We start from the raw sequence: 13,925 nt of genomic DNA on the forward strand, positions 1-13,925 counted from the left end.
CTTGGAAGGTAAGTAGATCAAGATGTTTTCTACAAAGACAACCATAAAACGGTCTAAGAACTCACAAAAGATTCGATTCATTAAATCCATAAACACAGCTGGTGCATTAGTTAGCCCAAAAGGCATCACTAGGAACTCATAATGGCCATACCACGTACAAAATGTCATCTTCTAGATATCCTCCTCTCTTACCTTTAATTGGTGGTAACCCGACTTTCAAGTCTATCTTAGAGAAGCAGCAAGACCCCTTTAATTGGTCAAACAAGTCATCTATGTGCAGCATTAGGTACTTGTTCTTAATAGTTGCCCGATTCAACTTCCGGTAATCAATACAAAGCTGTAAGGCACCATTATTTTTCTTACCAAAGAGAGTCGGTGTTCCCCAAGGCAATGTACTAAGGCGGATGAAACCCTTGTCTAACAATTCCTACAGTTGAATCTTTAACTCACTCAACTCGGCAGGTGAAAATCTATACGGTGCCATAGAAATCGATATCGTGATAGGCACTAACTCAATAGAGAATTTGATCTCACGATGATATGGAAAACTAGTGAGATCCTTAGAAAAAACATATGGGTATTCACAAACTACCCTCGGCAACTCAACTCGGACTTTGTCACATTCACTAACCCAAGAAGTTTACAAGAAGACAACTAAGCTCACTCCTTTTACGCAGATCATATACCGGTGATAAAACTCTATCGACTCTGTCTCCCATGAAATAAAAACAATCACCGCTCAAGGTACATACAGTAACCCTCTGACGGTAACAATCCATGATGGCCTGATATGATGACAACCAATCCATACCCAAAATAGCATCAAAACTCAACATGTCAATCAACACAAATGCAAAAGGAAGTCAGCGACCGGCAACCTCTATGTCACAACCCCGACACCCCTGTTCCAAAACAATCTCACCACCAATAGGTGACTTTACACTAAGTGGAGATGCTAACCGAGCCAATTGTAATCCCAATGCCGATGCAAATGAATTGCAATAGAATTGCATAATAACAAAGCACCTCTCTCAATTGAAGGTGTTGGCACTAAGTCTGGCATGGTAACAGCACACACACACCCTGAAGGTCTCTACTCCACTTGCTCACCACTCGAAGCATAAGCCTGATGCACTGACTGAGCCGAAGAGGCTCCCTGATCAACCCTCGAGGCTCCCTGATCGACCCTCGAGGCTTATGCTGACTGTGCAGGCTGGTGGCTCTATGTCTGCCTCAAACCAAACGCACCACCCAACTGAGGAAAAAACCTCTTTAAGTGCCCTGCTTGCCTACACTAATAACAATTGAGCGGCTGCCCTCTCCCCTAACTCTAGCTCTGAGAACGAGCCGTAGATGAACAAGACTATTGCCTTCCCCCTCTCTATGGGCAAGCTGGAGACTTGTGGCCCAACTGACCATACTTAATGCAAGTGAAATGTCCCTGACAACCTCTCTTAGAACCCGAACTCGGTACTGGAAAAGTGGACCTCGACTGAGCTCCCTGGGACTGCTGTGGGGTAGAACCCCTCTACCTCTTACTATCCCCCTAAAGAACTTGACTTCTCTTAGAGCCTCTCATTCGCTCCTCCTTTTCCATTTGTATCATGGTCTCAAGATAAGATGTCGACTCTACAAGTTGCCCGTAATATTTAATCATCGAACCGGCTACCATAAAAAAAAGTCCGATCCTTAACCTTTTCTCGAACTCCACATAATGGCGCTCCTCTGTCGCCACTAACTCTGGTGCAAACCTTGATAGACTAGTAAATACGGCCTCAAACTTTGCCACAGGCACGTTGAGCTGCTTGAACTTTGAGAACTGCTCCCTCAACTTCTCCCTAACAGTAAGAGGTAAGAACTTGTCCTAGAAGGTGTCGACGAAAGCCTCCCAAGTTACCCCAATGCACCCACACGCATACTTCCACCATTGACCCGCATCTCCCTTCAATTGGAAAGATGCCAAGGTCACTCTCAAACCACCGTCTTCGATGCTGAGCATCTCAAATGTCTTCACCATTTGTTTGAGCCATTCATCCACTTTCAAAGGCTCTTTAGAATCACCCAAAAACTCGTCCGGGTTAGATCGGAAGAACTCTCTCTTCAGGAACGATGGCCTTGCCTCAGCTACTTGGGCTTAGACTTGATTCTCAACCTTGAGAATGTCCATAGATTCCCGCAAAGCTCGGCCATCTCACGGGCTAAAGCGCCCATAGCCTGTTAACCAACTGGTTCAGCCACATTGGCTTGACCAACCCCTTTCTCTTGCGCCGGAATCTCATCCGGTAAAGGCACCTCATGCCTTCGAGGCCTGCCACGCCTACTACCACCACGACCATGTCCTGACATTCTAATAAAGGTAACAAAAGAGATTAGCACATTTACAAATGTGTCGAAGCTAAGTCACTCGCGTCTTAATGCGGTGGACAATAATAATTCATTCGACATAAGTACATAGTCACATAAACATATACGAATTTCCTTCCTGGATAATGACCACACCGCGGCGTTGCCAAAGTTCCAATTAGAAACATCAGTGATCAGGTGCTTTTCTAATAGGACTTTTAGAAACCCATAGACCCAATCAACATCCTAGAAATTAAATCTCATACCCATATACTCACATAAGCATGTTATCACATAGCATACCATACATACAAATGCCTCTATCAAGCGAGACAAACCCATTGTGGTAATAACCATTTCCCACATACCCAAAGTATTCAAACCCGGTACGCTTTGATACCAAGTTGTAACGCTCCGAAAAAATTACAATATACCCATCTCATAACAACTAATAAATAGAAAAATATTCGAATTGATAAGCTTTCATTGATCAGAATTTTATATGAAAAAGGTGACACATGCGATATACATTCATAAACAGCACATCATGAATCTACAACATGTGTTACAAGATAGTGAAAATAAATGAAAGCTAAACAGATAATCATATGCCTTAAAATCTTATATCTTTCTAAGTCAATGCTTGGATACATCAAAAGTGAGTCTTAAGTTCAATACAGGTAAAGCCCTGGTGACCTTTCACTTTAAAACAAATCATCCAAAAATGTGATTTATATTTACAACAATACCACTATCACAACATTTTTATGATTTTTTTTAATAAATTTTTATATATGAATATAATTTTTCATTTTTATTTCCACCATTATACCTAGATAAAATCAATTTAATCTAGATATATTCAAAAAGTATAAAATTTGTACAAAAAACTTTAAAAAAAAATCTAGTGAATACAAAAAAAATAAGATAATGTATTGAATTTTTGTATTTTTTGTATTTTTTTTTATTTGGGGAATTGAAAAAAAAATTAAAAAATATTATACTTGTTAAGTACGTCTAAATTAGGTGTATCTAAACAATAAAAAAAAAAAAAATTTGCTTAAAATATTTAAAAAGTTTAGTAAAAAAAAACACGAAAAATAAAAATACTCAATTTTTTGTCTGAGTTAAACTAAAGAATATGATTGTTATTTTTCTTGAAATGACATGAACAAATTATCTGTATTATTTTATTATTTTATATGTATAAAGGCTAAGGAGTAAGGTCAAGTTTGGCAACTCTTAAAAAATTTAAAAAGTCAAAAAGTCACTATCCTATTTAAATCACATCATCCTATTTAAATCACATCATCTTATTTAAGTCACATCACCTCTCTAACACATCACTTCAAACCCAACCCAAACCCAACCCATATTTCATAAAAAGTCAAAAAGTACACTTATTTAGTCTTTCCAAACTTGGCCTAAATATCTCATTTTAATCTGACAGGGGGTAAGTATAATTTTTCAAATGTGAGGAAGGGATCTGTATTAAACAGAAATCTCAGAAGGTGTCAGTGTAATTTACCCTAAAAAAAATTTCTATTATGCCTTGATTTACACATTTCAAAAGAAAAGTTAATTAATCCATTTATAAAGTTAAATTTAGAAATTTGAAAAGAAAAGTAAATTAATCAGCTTTTTGTTTTAAAAAAAAATAAAATCTCCTAGCTTTTATTGAATCATTTTAAAAAAAAATATAAGGGTAAATTACACTGACACCCCCTGAGGTTTAAGTTTATTGCAGTTCCCCCTCACCTTTTGGAAATTACATCTCCTCCCAGAGGTTTAAAGTTTCATTACAGATTCCCCCTCTTAGCAATTTAATTTTTTTAAATACTAATTTTGCCCTCATTGGGTAAATTACATTGACACATCTCACATTTTAGAAATTACAATTCCCTCCCTAAGGTTTAAAGTAGTATTACCAATTGCCCTCTCGGTTAGTATTAGTTGGAAAAAAAATTCATTAAAAAAAATTAATTGGAAAAAAAATTATTTGAAAAAAAATTTAATTCGTAACCAAATGATAATAACGTAAATTCAACTGATAATAATAATAATTTTCAATTTAAAAAAAATGATAATTATTATTATTATAATCAGTTGAATTTACAATCAGTTTTAAATTTATTATTATCATTTTCATCAGTTTATTATTATCAACGGGAAAATGATAATAATGAAAATTTTAGGTTAAAATTATTACCAACTGATTTTCATTTTTTTTTTTATTATCATTCTCAGTTGAAAATTATTATTATTTTCATTTTTCCTCAACGTAAACTCATTTTTTTTTATTACCATGATAATTATTATTAAACTGAAAATTTACAATCAGTTGAATGTACCAATTATTATTATTATTATTATTATTATTATTATTATTATTATTATGAAAATGATAATTATTGTTTATTTTTTATTTCTTAACCAAATTAATTTTTAATTTTTTAAAAAGATTTCTAAAAATCAAACCATACATAGGCTAAGAATCTTTTCATAAGTCACTTCTTACGTTGGTAACTTATTTAATTATTTGTTAATTTTACGACATTTTTACCATCTGAAGCTTGTTTGGTAACCATTTCGTTTTCAGTTTTCAATTTATATTTACAAAAATTTTAAAAACTGCCATAAAAACTTATTTGATATTTTTTTTGGTTTATAAATGGTTGTCTCAGTTTGTAAATTTGAGGAAAAAACGTAAATTCAAAAAATGAGCTTACGTTGGTTTTTAAACAGAAATTTAAAAATTTTACTAACAAAATCTTTTTTCAATTAATTTCTTTTTTCAAATAATTTTTTTTCCAATTAATTTTTTTTCAATAAATTTTTTTTCTAACTAATACTAACCGAGGGGGCAATTGGTAATACTACTTTAAACCTTATGGAGTGGACTGTAATTTCTAAAATGTGAGGGGTGTCAATGTTATTTACCCAATGAGGGAAAAATTGGTATTTAAAAAAATTAAATTGCTGAAGGAGGAAATCGGTAATGAAACTTTAAACCTCATGGAGGAGATGTAATTTCCAAAAGGTGAGGGGAGGAACTGTAATAAACCTAAATCTCGGGGGGTGTCAGTGTAATTTACCCAAAAAATAATTATTATGCCTTGATTTACACATTTCAAAAAAAAGTTAATTAATCCACTTAAAAGTTAAAATTTAGAAATTTGAAAATAATCAGTTTTAAAATTTAGATTTTTGTACAATTAAAATTTATGAATCAATTCACATCTTCCACAAATTTTTTTCTCATGATATTTAATTTTTTAAATAATTAAAAAAATCTTTTTTGGGCTAGTTTTTATTTCCTTATAATGTGATTAATAACTCATTTTAAGAATTTGCTCCTCCCATCAAATATTATTTAGGCTTTTTTTATATAATATATATCAATATAATAAAAGATCCAAAACTCCTTTCAAACATTGATGATGTGTTTTCTTCACGATTTTGAGTAGAAATTTTGAAAGGAAAAATGTAGAGTATGTGAAATTAGGTAAAATGTAATTATATTTCATTCATATTTCATCTATATTTTTCATTTTTCTTTCTAAATTTCTACCCAAATCTATGAATCAAACAAAACATAAAGTTGGTACATATTTTTCATACTGAAAATTTTGAATTAATATTATTTTTTAAAATTATGTACTACAAACTCTCTCACACATGCCTCTTCATATGATTGAAATTTATTTTAGTTGCTATTTTAAAGATTAGTTATAGAGTCAAAGAAAACGTGAAGGTCTTAAAATTGTAAAGTACAAATTTTATGTTAGAATTTGTTCAAATGTAATTTTCTTAATATTTATAATTTTTTATTGATTGATAAAAAGCACCGTAAATATTAAGATTATTTTTGAATGATATTGAGTTATTAAAATATAATGTGTTATAAGCTTAAACCAAGAATTGTTTGGAAAAAAAAAATCGACCCCAACTAGATTTTTTAGGGTAATTTTTAATATTTTATCCAATATTGGAATCCCCAAACTAGCTCATACCGGTCACAAATCGATAAAAACAACTTTTAATGATTAAGTGAAGGTCACATTGACGTAAATAGTGAGTCGAGTAACTTCTAGGTCACTTCTAATATTTAGCCCAACACCACAAGTTAATTCTAAAATATTTTTTCGTAAAAGTTATGACATATGACAATTTATAATTTTGACTAGATAAATTTTTAGGCGTTACAAAATAAGAAAAAATTATTATATTAACGAATAAATTATGAAATTTATAAAAAAAATTATTATATTTTTTCGTAAATATAATTTTTGTAATTTATTCTTTAATTTTTACCAATTAAATTATGATATGCAATTTTTTTTATTAAGAATTTAGAACATATAATTAATGACATCAGAATAAATTTTTTTTCTTATGTGTAACTCTAATATAAATAAATAAAATTTAATTAATTATAAATTATTTTTAGTACATATTTTAAATAAATTTTATATTATTATTTTAATTTAAAATTTAATTTTTAATTATTTATTTAGCGCGAATAATATGAAAGTTTTAAAACTAAACCAAAACCAGCCTTACTTTTCAAAATTAATGACATCAGAATAAATTTGTTTTCTTACGTGTAACTCTAATAAAAATAAATAAAATTTAATTAATTATAAATTATTTTTATCACTTATTTTAAATAAATTTCATATTATTATTTTAATTTAAAAATTAATTTTAAATTATTTATTTAGCGCGAATAATATGTTAGTTTTAAAACTAAACCAAAACTAGCCTAACTTTTCAAAATTCATCCTCAAAACAAAACCAAAGGCAGCCCTAATCCCTCACTGAACCTGTTGCCTCGTTATCTCAGACACAAAGAGATGTACTGAAGGACGAAGGTGATACCAAGTCTGGCGGACTCTCACACACACTCTCTCTCTTGTTGTGATTGTAGGCGGGTATGGTGTTTTGGACTCTGATAACAGTTTATTCCTCTTAACTAATGTTTTTTAAAATGTTAATTCAGAAATGGTGATGAGAATTGACTTTTTTTCTATCCAATTTCTTGGAATTCTTGTGCAAGTGTATGTTTGGAAAGTAAAAGCTACTCGTAAAGAAACGCTTATATTCCCATGATCTTTTTGATTCTGTTACAATTAACCTTTCACAATAAGTCTAAAGTGTTATGATTTAGAGAAAGAAATTTTGAATTCAGCTTTTGAATTCAGTTTCGACTTAGTTAGAAGTTTGTTAGTTAGTTGGGTTAGTTGGGTTAGTTAGTTAGTTGGGTTAGTTAGTGGTTAGGAGAAGTTTGTTTGTCAGTTAGTATTGGATGTATATAGCTATGATTGAGAGGGGAAACAGGGGGGAGTTTTTTTGTGGACTGTAATCAGGTTGTATGAGAAGAGAGTGAACAAACTGCAGATTCAGTTTTTTATTTCTCTCTTCTTCTTTTTCAATTACTGCTTTCTTCTTTCATAGCCATATCAATTGGTATCAGAGCCAACTATTCTTGGCCTGCGAGAGGAATTCCACAGAAATGGCAGATGGAACTAGGGCACAAGAATCAAAAAAAATAGATGAAGCAATACGAACGCTTAAAGACAGCAGCAATAGGCAAGCACAGGATATCAGAGAGATAAGAAATTCATTGAAAGATGTGAACGAAATCAAGGAATTGATTTTTGCCATGAATGTCAAGTATGATCAAATGGCAAATGGAGTCTTTGGAAATCATCCAGAAACCATGGAAGCCCAGGTTCATTCGGATTCACCTCAATCATCTTCTTTTTTCAATACCAGATATGCAAGAATTGATTTTCCAAGATTTTTTGGGGAAGATGCCACTTGTTGGTTGTATAAATGTGAGAGATTCTTCGATTATAACTCAGTTGAAAGTGCAAACAAGGTGAAATTAGCTACTCTGCATTTAGAGGATAAGGCCCTACAATGGTATCAATGGTTTGAGAAATGCCATCGCCAGATTAATTGGGATCTGTTCAAACAAGGAATTATTTCTAGATTTGGGCCCAATTCTTATGAAGATGCAATGGGTGATCTGACCAAATTAAAGCAAACAACCACTGTGAAGGAATATCAAGAACAATTTGAAATTCTGGCAAATAGAACCTGCGAGTTACCAGAAGTTTTTTTCATTAGTTGTTTCATCAGTGGGTTAAGAGAAGACATTAAGGCAGGGGTGTTAATGTTTAGGCCTACTACGATAGTTCAGGCCATTGGATTGGCTAAAATGCAGGAGAATAGCATTGAAGCCATAACAAGAAAAGCAAGACAAGGGAATAGAGCAGGAGAATCTATTTTTTCCCATCAAGCCAAACAAAATCCAGTTATGAATCCTGTAAGGAAAGAACTACCAATGGACTGGGAAGAAAAAAAGGCCAAAGGATTATGTTTCAAATGCAATGAGAAGTATACAAGGGGCCATATCTGTAAAAGGAAGCAGTTATATGCTCTGGAGGTTGAACAAGAAGATCAAGAACAGGTGGAAGACGAAGGTGCAGATGTGGAGGAAGACCACGTTCCAGAAGAGGAATTACAAATTTCTATTAATGCCCTGTCTGGCTCTGTTTCCTACAGAACTATGAGGGTAAAAGGAAATGTCAAGAAAAAGCTAGTTATGATTCTAATAGACTCGGGAAGTACTCATAATTTCCTAAGTCCATAAGTAATCAAGAGAGTTGGGATAATGGCCTCAGAGACAGACCCATTACCAGTTTTAGTAGCTGATGGCACCAAACTAATGAGCATAGCAATATGTAAAGGATTTCGGTGGGAAATGCAAGGCACTGAATTTCAAGCTGACATGAGGATTTTGCAACTCAAGGGCTGTGACATGGTTTTGGGAATTCAGTGGTTAGCAACATTGGGTCCAGTGAAGTGGGATTTCAAGAATCTGAGCATGGAGTTTCAGTTGAATGACATGAGGTGTGTGCTAAGAGGAGGAAAGAAAGAAGAATTGACAGTCATTGGGGCTAATAAGATGAAAAAGATAGTTCAGAAACAAGCATAGGGAGTTGTAGCTCAGGTGTACTCTTTTCAGGCTGAATGTGATGAAATGGAGGATACATTACAACCAGACTTGGAACCAGACTTGGAAGCATTACTGGTTGATTATGGAGATATTTTTCAAGAACCTAAGACCCTTCCTCCAACCAGATCTCATGACCATTGCATACCATTGAAAACAGGGGCAGAACCTACCAATATCAGGCCTTACAGGTATCCCTATTTTCAAAAAACTGAGATTGAAAAACAGGTCAGCAAGATGTTAATTTCAAGAATTATTAGAACCAGTGTTAGTCCCTATTCTTCACCGGTGATGTTAGTTAAGAAGAATGATGGGAGTTGGAGAATGTGCATTGATTATCGAGCCTTAAATAAATCTACTGTGAAGGATAAATTTCCTATTCCTGCTATAGATGAACTCCTTGATGAATTGTGTGGTGCTAAGTACTTCTCTAAGCTGGATTTGAGATCTGGTTATTACCAGATAAGGGTAACTCCTACAGACATTTACAAAACTGCATTTAGAACCCATGATGGACATTATGAGTTCATGGTAATGCCATTTGGGTTAACAAATGCCCCATCTACTTTTCAAAGCTTGATGAATGAAGTTTTTAGGCCTCACTTAAGGAAATTCATCTTAGTATTTTTTGATGACATTTTAGTATATAGTAGTACATGGACCAATCATCTGCATCATTTACAAACTACTTTGCAGTTGTTGCGAGTTCACTAACTATTTGCCAAAAGGTCCAAGTGTGTGTTTGGTAAAGAGAAGGTAGAATACTTGGGGCATTTGGTTTCAGGAAAAGGGGTCTCTGCTGAACCAACCAAGATTACAGCTATGACTAGTTGGCCAACACCTGCTACCTTAAAGGAACTAAGAGGATTTCTTGGCCTCACAGGATACTATAGACGGTTTGTTCAGGGCTATGGAAAAATTTGTTCTCCACTAAATCAATTACTCAAAAAGGATTCCTTCCAATGGAACTCAAAAGCGGCAGTGGCATTTGCACAGCTTAAGGCAGTAATGACCACAATACCAGTTCTAGCTTTGCCTAATTATACTAAAGAATTTGTGTTGGAATCAGATGCATCGGGAAAATGCTTAGGGGCGGTGCTAATGCAAGAGGGGCATCCGATAGCTTTTTGGAGTAAAGGCTTATCTGCACGAGATCAACTTTTATCTACCTATGAAAATGAGCTAATGGCAGTGGTCTTGGCTGTACTCAAATGGAGGCATTACCTTTTGGGTAGGAAATTCCTTATCAGAACAGATCATCAAAGCTTAAAGTTCTTATTGGAGCAAAGGGTGAGCACCTCTTTTCAACAGAAGTGGATTACTAAATTGTTGGGTTATGATTTTGAGATCATTTACAGATGTGGAAAAGAGAATATGGCAGCGGATGCTTTGTCTAGGAGGAAGGATACTACAAATAACCCTGCTACTTTGCATGCTATTACTTTTGTGTCTACTAGTTGGTTAGCTGAAATCAAGCAAAGCTGGATATCTGATCCAGCGGTACAACAAGTCATTGCTGATTTGATTCTTGATCATACTTCCCATAGGGGTTATCGTTGGAAGCAAGGGATTCTGACCTATAAAGGCAAATTGGTGGTAGGGAACACGCCTCAGCTCAAGATCCAAATTATGGAGGAATTTCATTGCTCTGCAATAGGTGGGCATTCAGGGATTGATAAAACTACTAAGAGAATTCAGAGAATTTTGTATTGGAAAGGGTTAAAGAATGATGTTTCGAAGTTGGTTTCCGAATGTGACATTTGTCAAAGGTTTAAGAGTGAAAATGTGAAATCCCCTAGATTGTTACAGCCTCTAGCTATTCCCAATCGAGTTTGGTCTGATATTTCTATGGATTTTATTGAGGGCCTTCCCAAATCCCACGGCAGATCTGTTATATTTGTGGTTGTCGATAGGTTAACTAAGTATGGCCATTTCATGGCACTTTCACATCCATACACAGCCAAAGATGTTGCTCAAGTATACAAACTACATGGACTGCCCTCATCTATTGTATCCGATCGAGATGCAGTTTTCACTAGCAATTTCTGGCATGAGCTTTTCACTTTGCAAGGTTGCAAATTGTGTTTAAGTTCAGCCTATCACCCACAAACTGATGGTCAGACAGAGATCTTGAACAAGTGCTTGGAGAATTATTTACGATGCATGTCAGGTGACTGTCCTAGGAACTGGGTTAAGTGGCTTTCTTTAGCTGAATGGTGGTACAACACTTCTTATCATTCAGCCATCAAAACCACTCCATATTACGCTGTTTATGGTCAAGATCCTCCAGACCACACTTTCATTTCTTCCAACCCTTCTGCTGTGGCTGAGGTGGATAATTGGATACGAGAAAGAGCTTCAATTCTCAGAATGTTAAAAGATAATTTTCATCAAGCTCAACACAGGATGAAGCATTATGCTGATATGCATAGATCTGACCGTGAAGTTGAACCACATGACTGGGTTTATTTGCGGCTGCAACCTTATAGGCAGACTACCTTGGCTTTACACAGGAATATGAAGCTTGCTCCTAGATTTTATGGTCCATTTCAGGTTGTGGCAAGAGTTGGAAAGGTTGCTTATCAGCTCTAGCGACCTGCGTCTGCTCATATCCATCCCGTGTTTCATGTTTCTTTGTTAAAGAAAACGTTGGGTCAGCACATCGTCGCACAGCCTACATTGCCACCAGTCGCACCTAATGGTACTTTTCAAATGGAACCTGTGGCAGTGCTGGACAGACGTATGGTTAAGAGGAACAACAGGGCAGTGATTCAACTCCTCGTTCAGTGGTCTCACTCATTTCCAGAGGATGCTACTTGGTTGGACTACCAGGGCATCATCACCAAATATCCCCATTTCCAGCCTTGAGGTCAAGGCTGTTTTTATGGGGTGGGAAATGTTATGATTTAGAGAAAGAAATTTTGAATTCAGCTTTTGAATTCAATTTCGACTTAGTTAGAAGTTTGTTAGTTAGTTGGGTTAGTTAGTGGTTAGGAGAAGTTTGTTTGTTAGTTAGTATTGGATGTATATAGCTATGATTGAGAGGGGAAACAGGAGGGGAGTTTTTTTGTGGACTGTAATCAGGTTGTATGAGAAGAGAGTGAATAAACTGCAGATTCAGTTTTCTATTTCTCTCTTCTTCTTTTTCAATTACTGCTTTCTTCTTTCATAGCCATATCATAAAGACACAAAACTAATCACAAAACTAATCTCATAAACCACAAATAGAATAATCTGATAGTGAAATTCTCTCTTTTATATGAGCTCCGCAATATGATATGTATGGTAAAAATTATTTTATATGATTATATATGTGATGACTCTATGTTAGTAGTGTTGTTGATTTTTTTATTTTATTTTATAGTCACTTACATTTTTTGGAACCAACCATCATTACAAATCCCCCATCATCTTTTTGTATCCTTAGATTTCTTTTTTCCCTTCTTGTTTATATGATATTTTTACACTGTTTTTGGTTGGGAGATTTGGGGAGGTATTTAGAAAGGGAAATGGCAAAGGTGTGTGAAACTAGATGAAATGTAAGTATATTTTATTTACATTTCGCATAACTTTTTCATTTCCCTTTTGAAGTCCCTCTTCAAATCCCCTAACCAAATACGGCATTAAGGTTTTTTGTGTGATTTTGGGGAGTGGGTAGGAGGCTGGTGCAGTGGATAGGGGAGGAGGAAATAGTGATGAAATGTCTTCATCATACATAAAAAAAGGGGGCAAAATAAGAAATGATGTAAAATAATTTGATTACTCAGCCAACTCTATTAGTCTATTTAACTGTCAACTAACTGAAGGGGTAAATTGAAATGTAAAAGTGAACCTAAAGGCAGATTATTGTCATTTTAAAAACCTTCAGGTTCTGTGATTTTACCAACCTCAAGAGACGTTTGTGTAATTTATTCTAGAATTTATAGATTCAAAGTGAAGACTATGCTAAAATAAATAAATAAAATTGTGAAAATTGAAGACTAAATTTGTAGTACCTATTCTAAATTGATAGTTTATTCAATTCATTAATCAGTTTGTGGCGAAGAAATGAAATTGTAAAGAGATATGGACGGTACTTCATATTTAGTACGAGTAGATGTGTTCCAATTAAGAAAATTAATTACTATTCCAATAGATTTTACTATTCATATTTGCATCAAGAACTACCTTTCTAGAAAACATATTGATGCTCAATGTCGCAAAACACAACAAATAAAATCTCAACATAAATAATCAAAGGATTCAAAGCAATTTACAAGGACTATTTGATGAAGCTCACATGGAAACATTACAAAATAACATCAAATAAACACAGACCGTGACAAGAAACACCTTATTGTCCACCAACACCGAAGGGTTTCGCTTAGTGGGAGGAGAAAGAAGCCAAAGAGCTTACCACCTAAGAGATCGCAAGTTTGAATCTTACGAAGGCCAAACATCCTAAACCTTGGGGTCACTAGAGGTTTGCTTGGTCGTTAATTTCAGGGTCACAGACATAGTCGAGGTGCGTGTAAGCTGGCCCGAACACGCAGTTATTAAGAAGAAGAAAAAAAACACC

Source organism: Camellia sinensis, chromosome 3 (assembly GCF_055761805.1).
Source record: "Camellia sinensis isolate YWXY chromosome 3, ASM5576180v1, whole genome shotgun sequence".
NCBI lineage: Eukaryota > Viridiplantae > Streptophyta > Magnoliopsida > Ericales > Theaceae > Camellia > Camellia sinensis.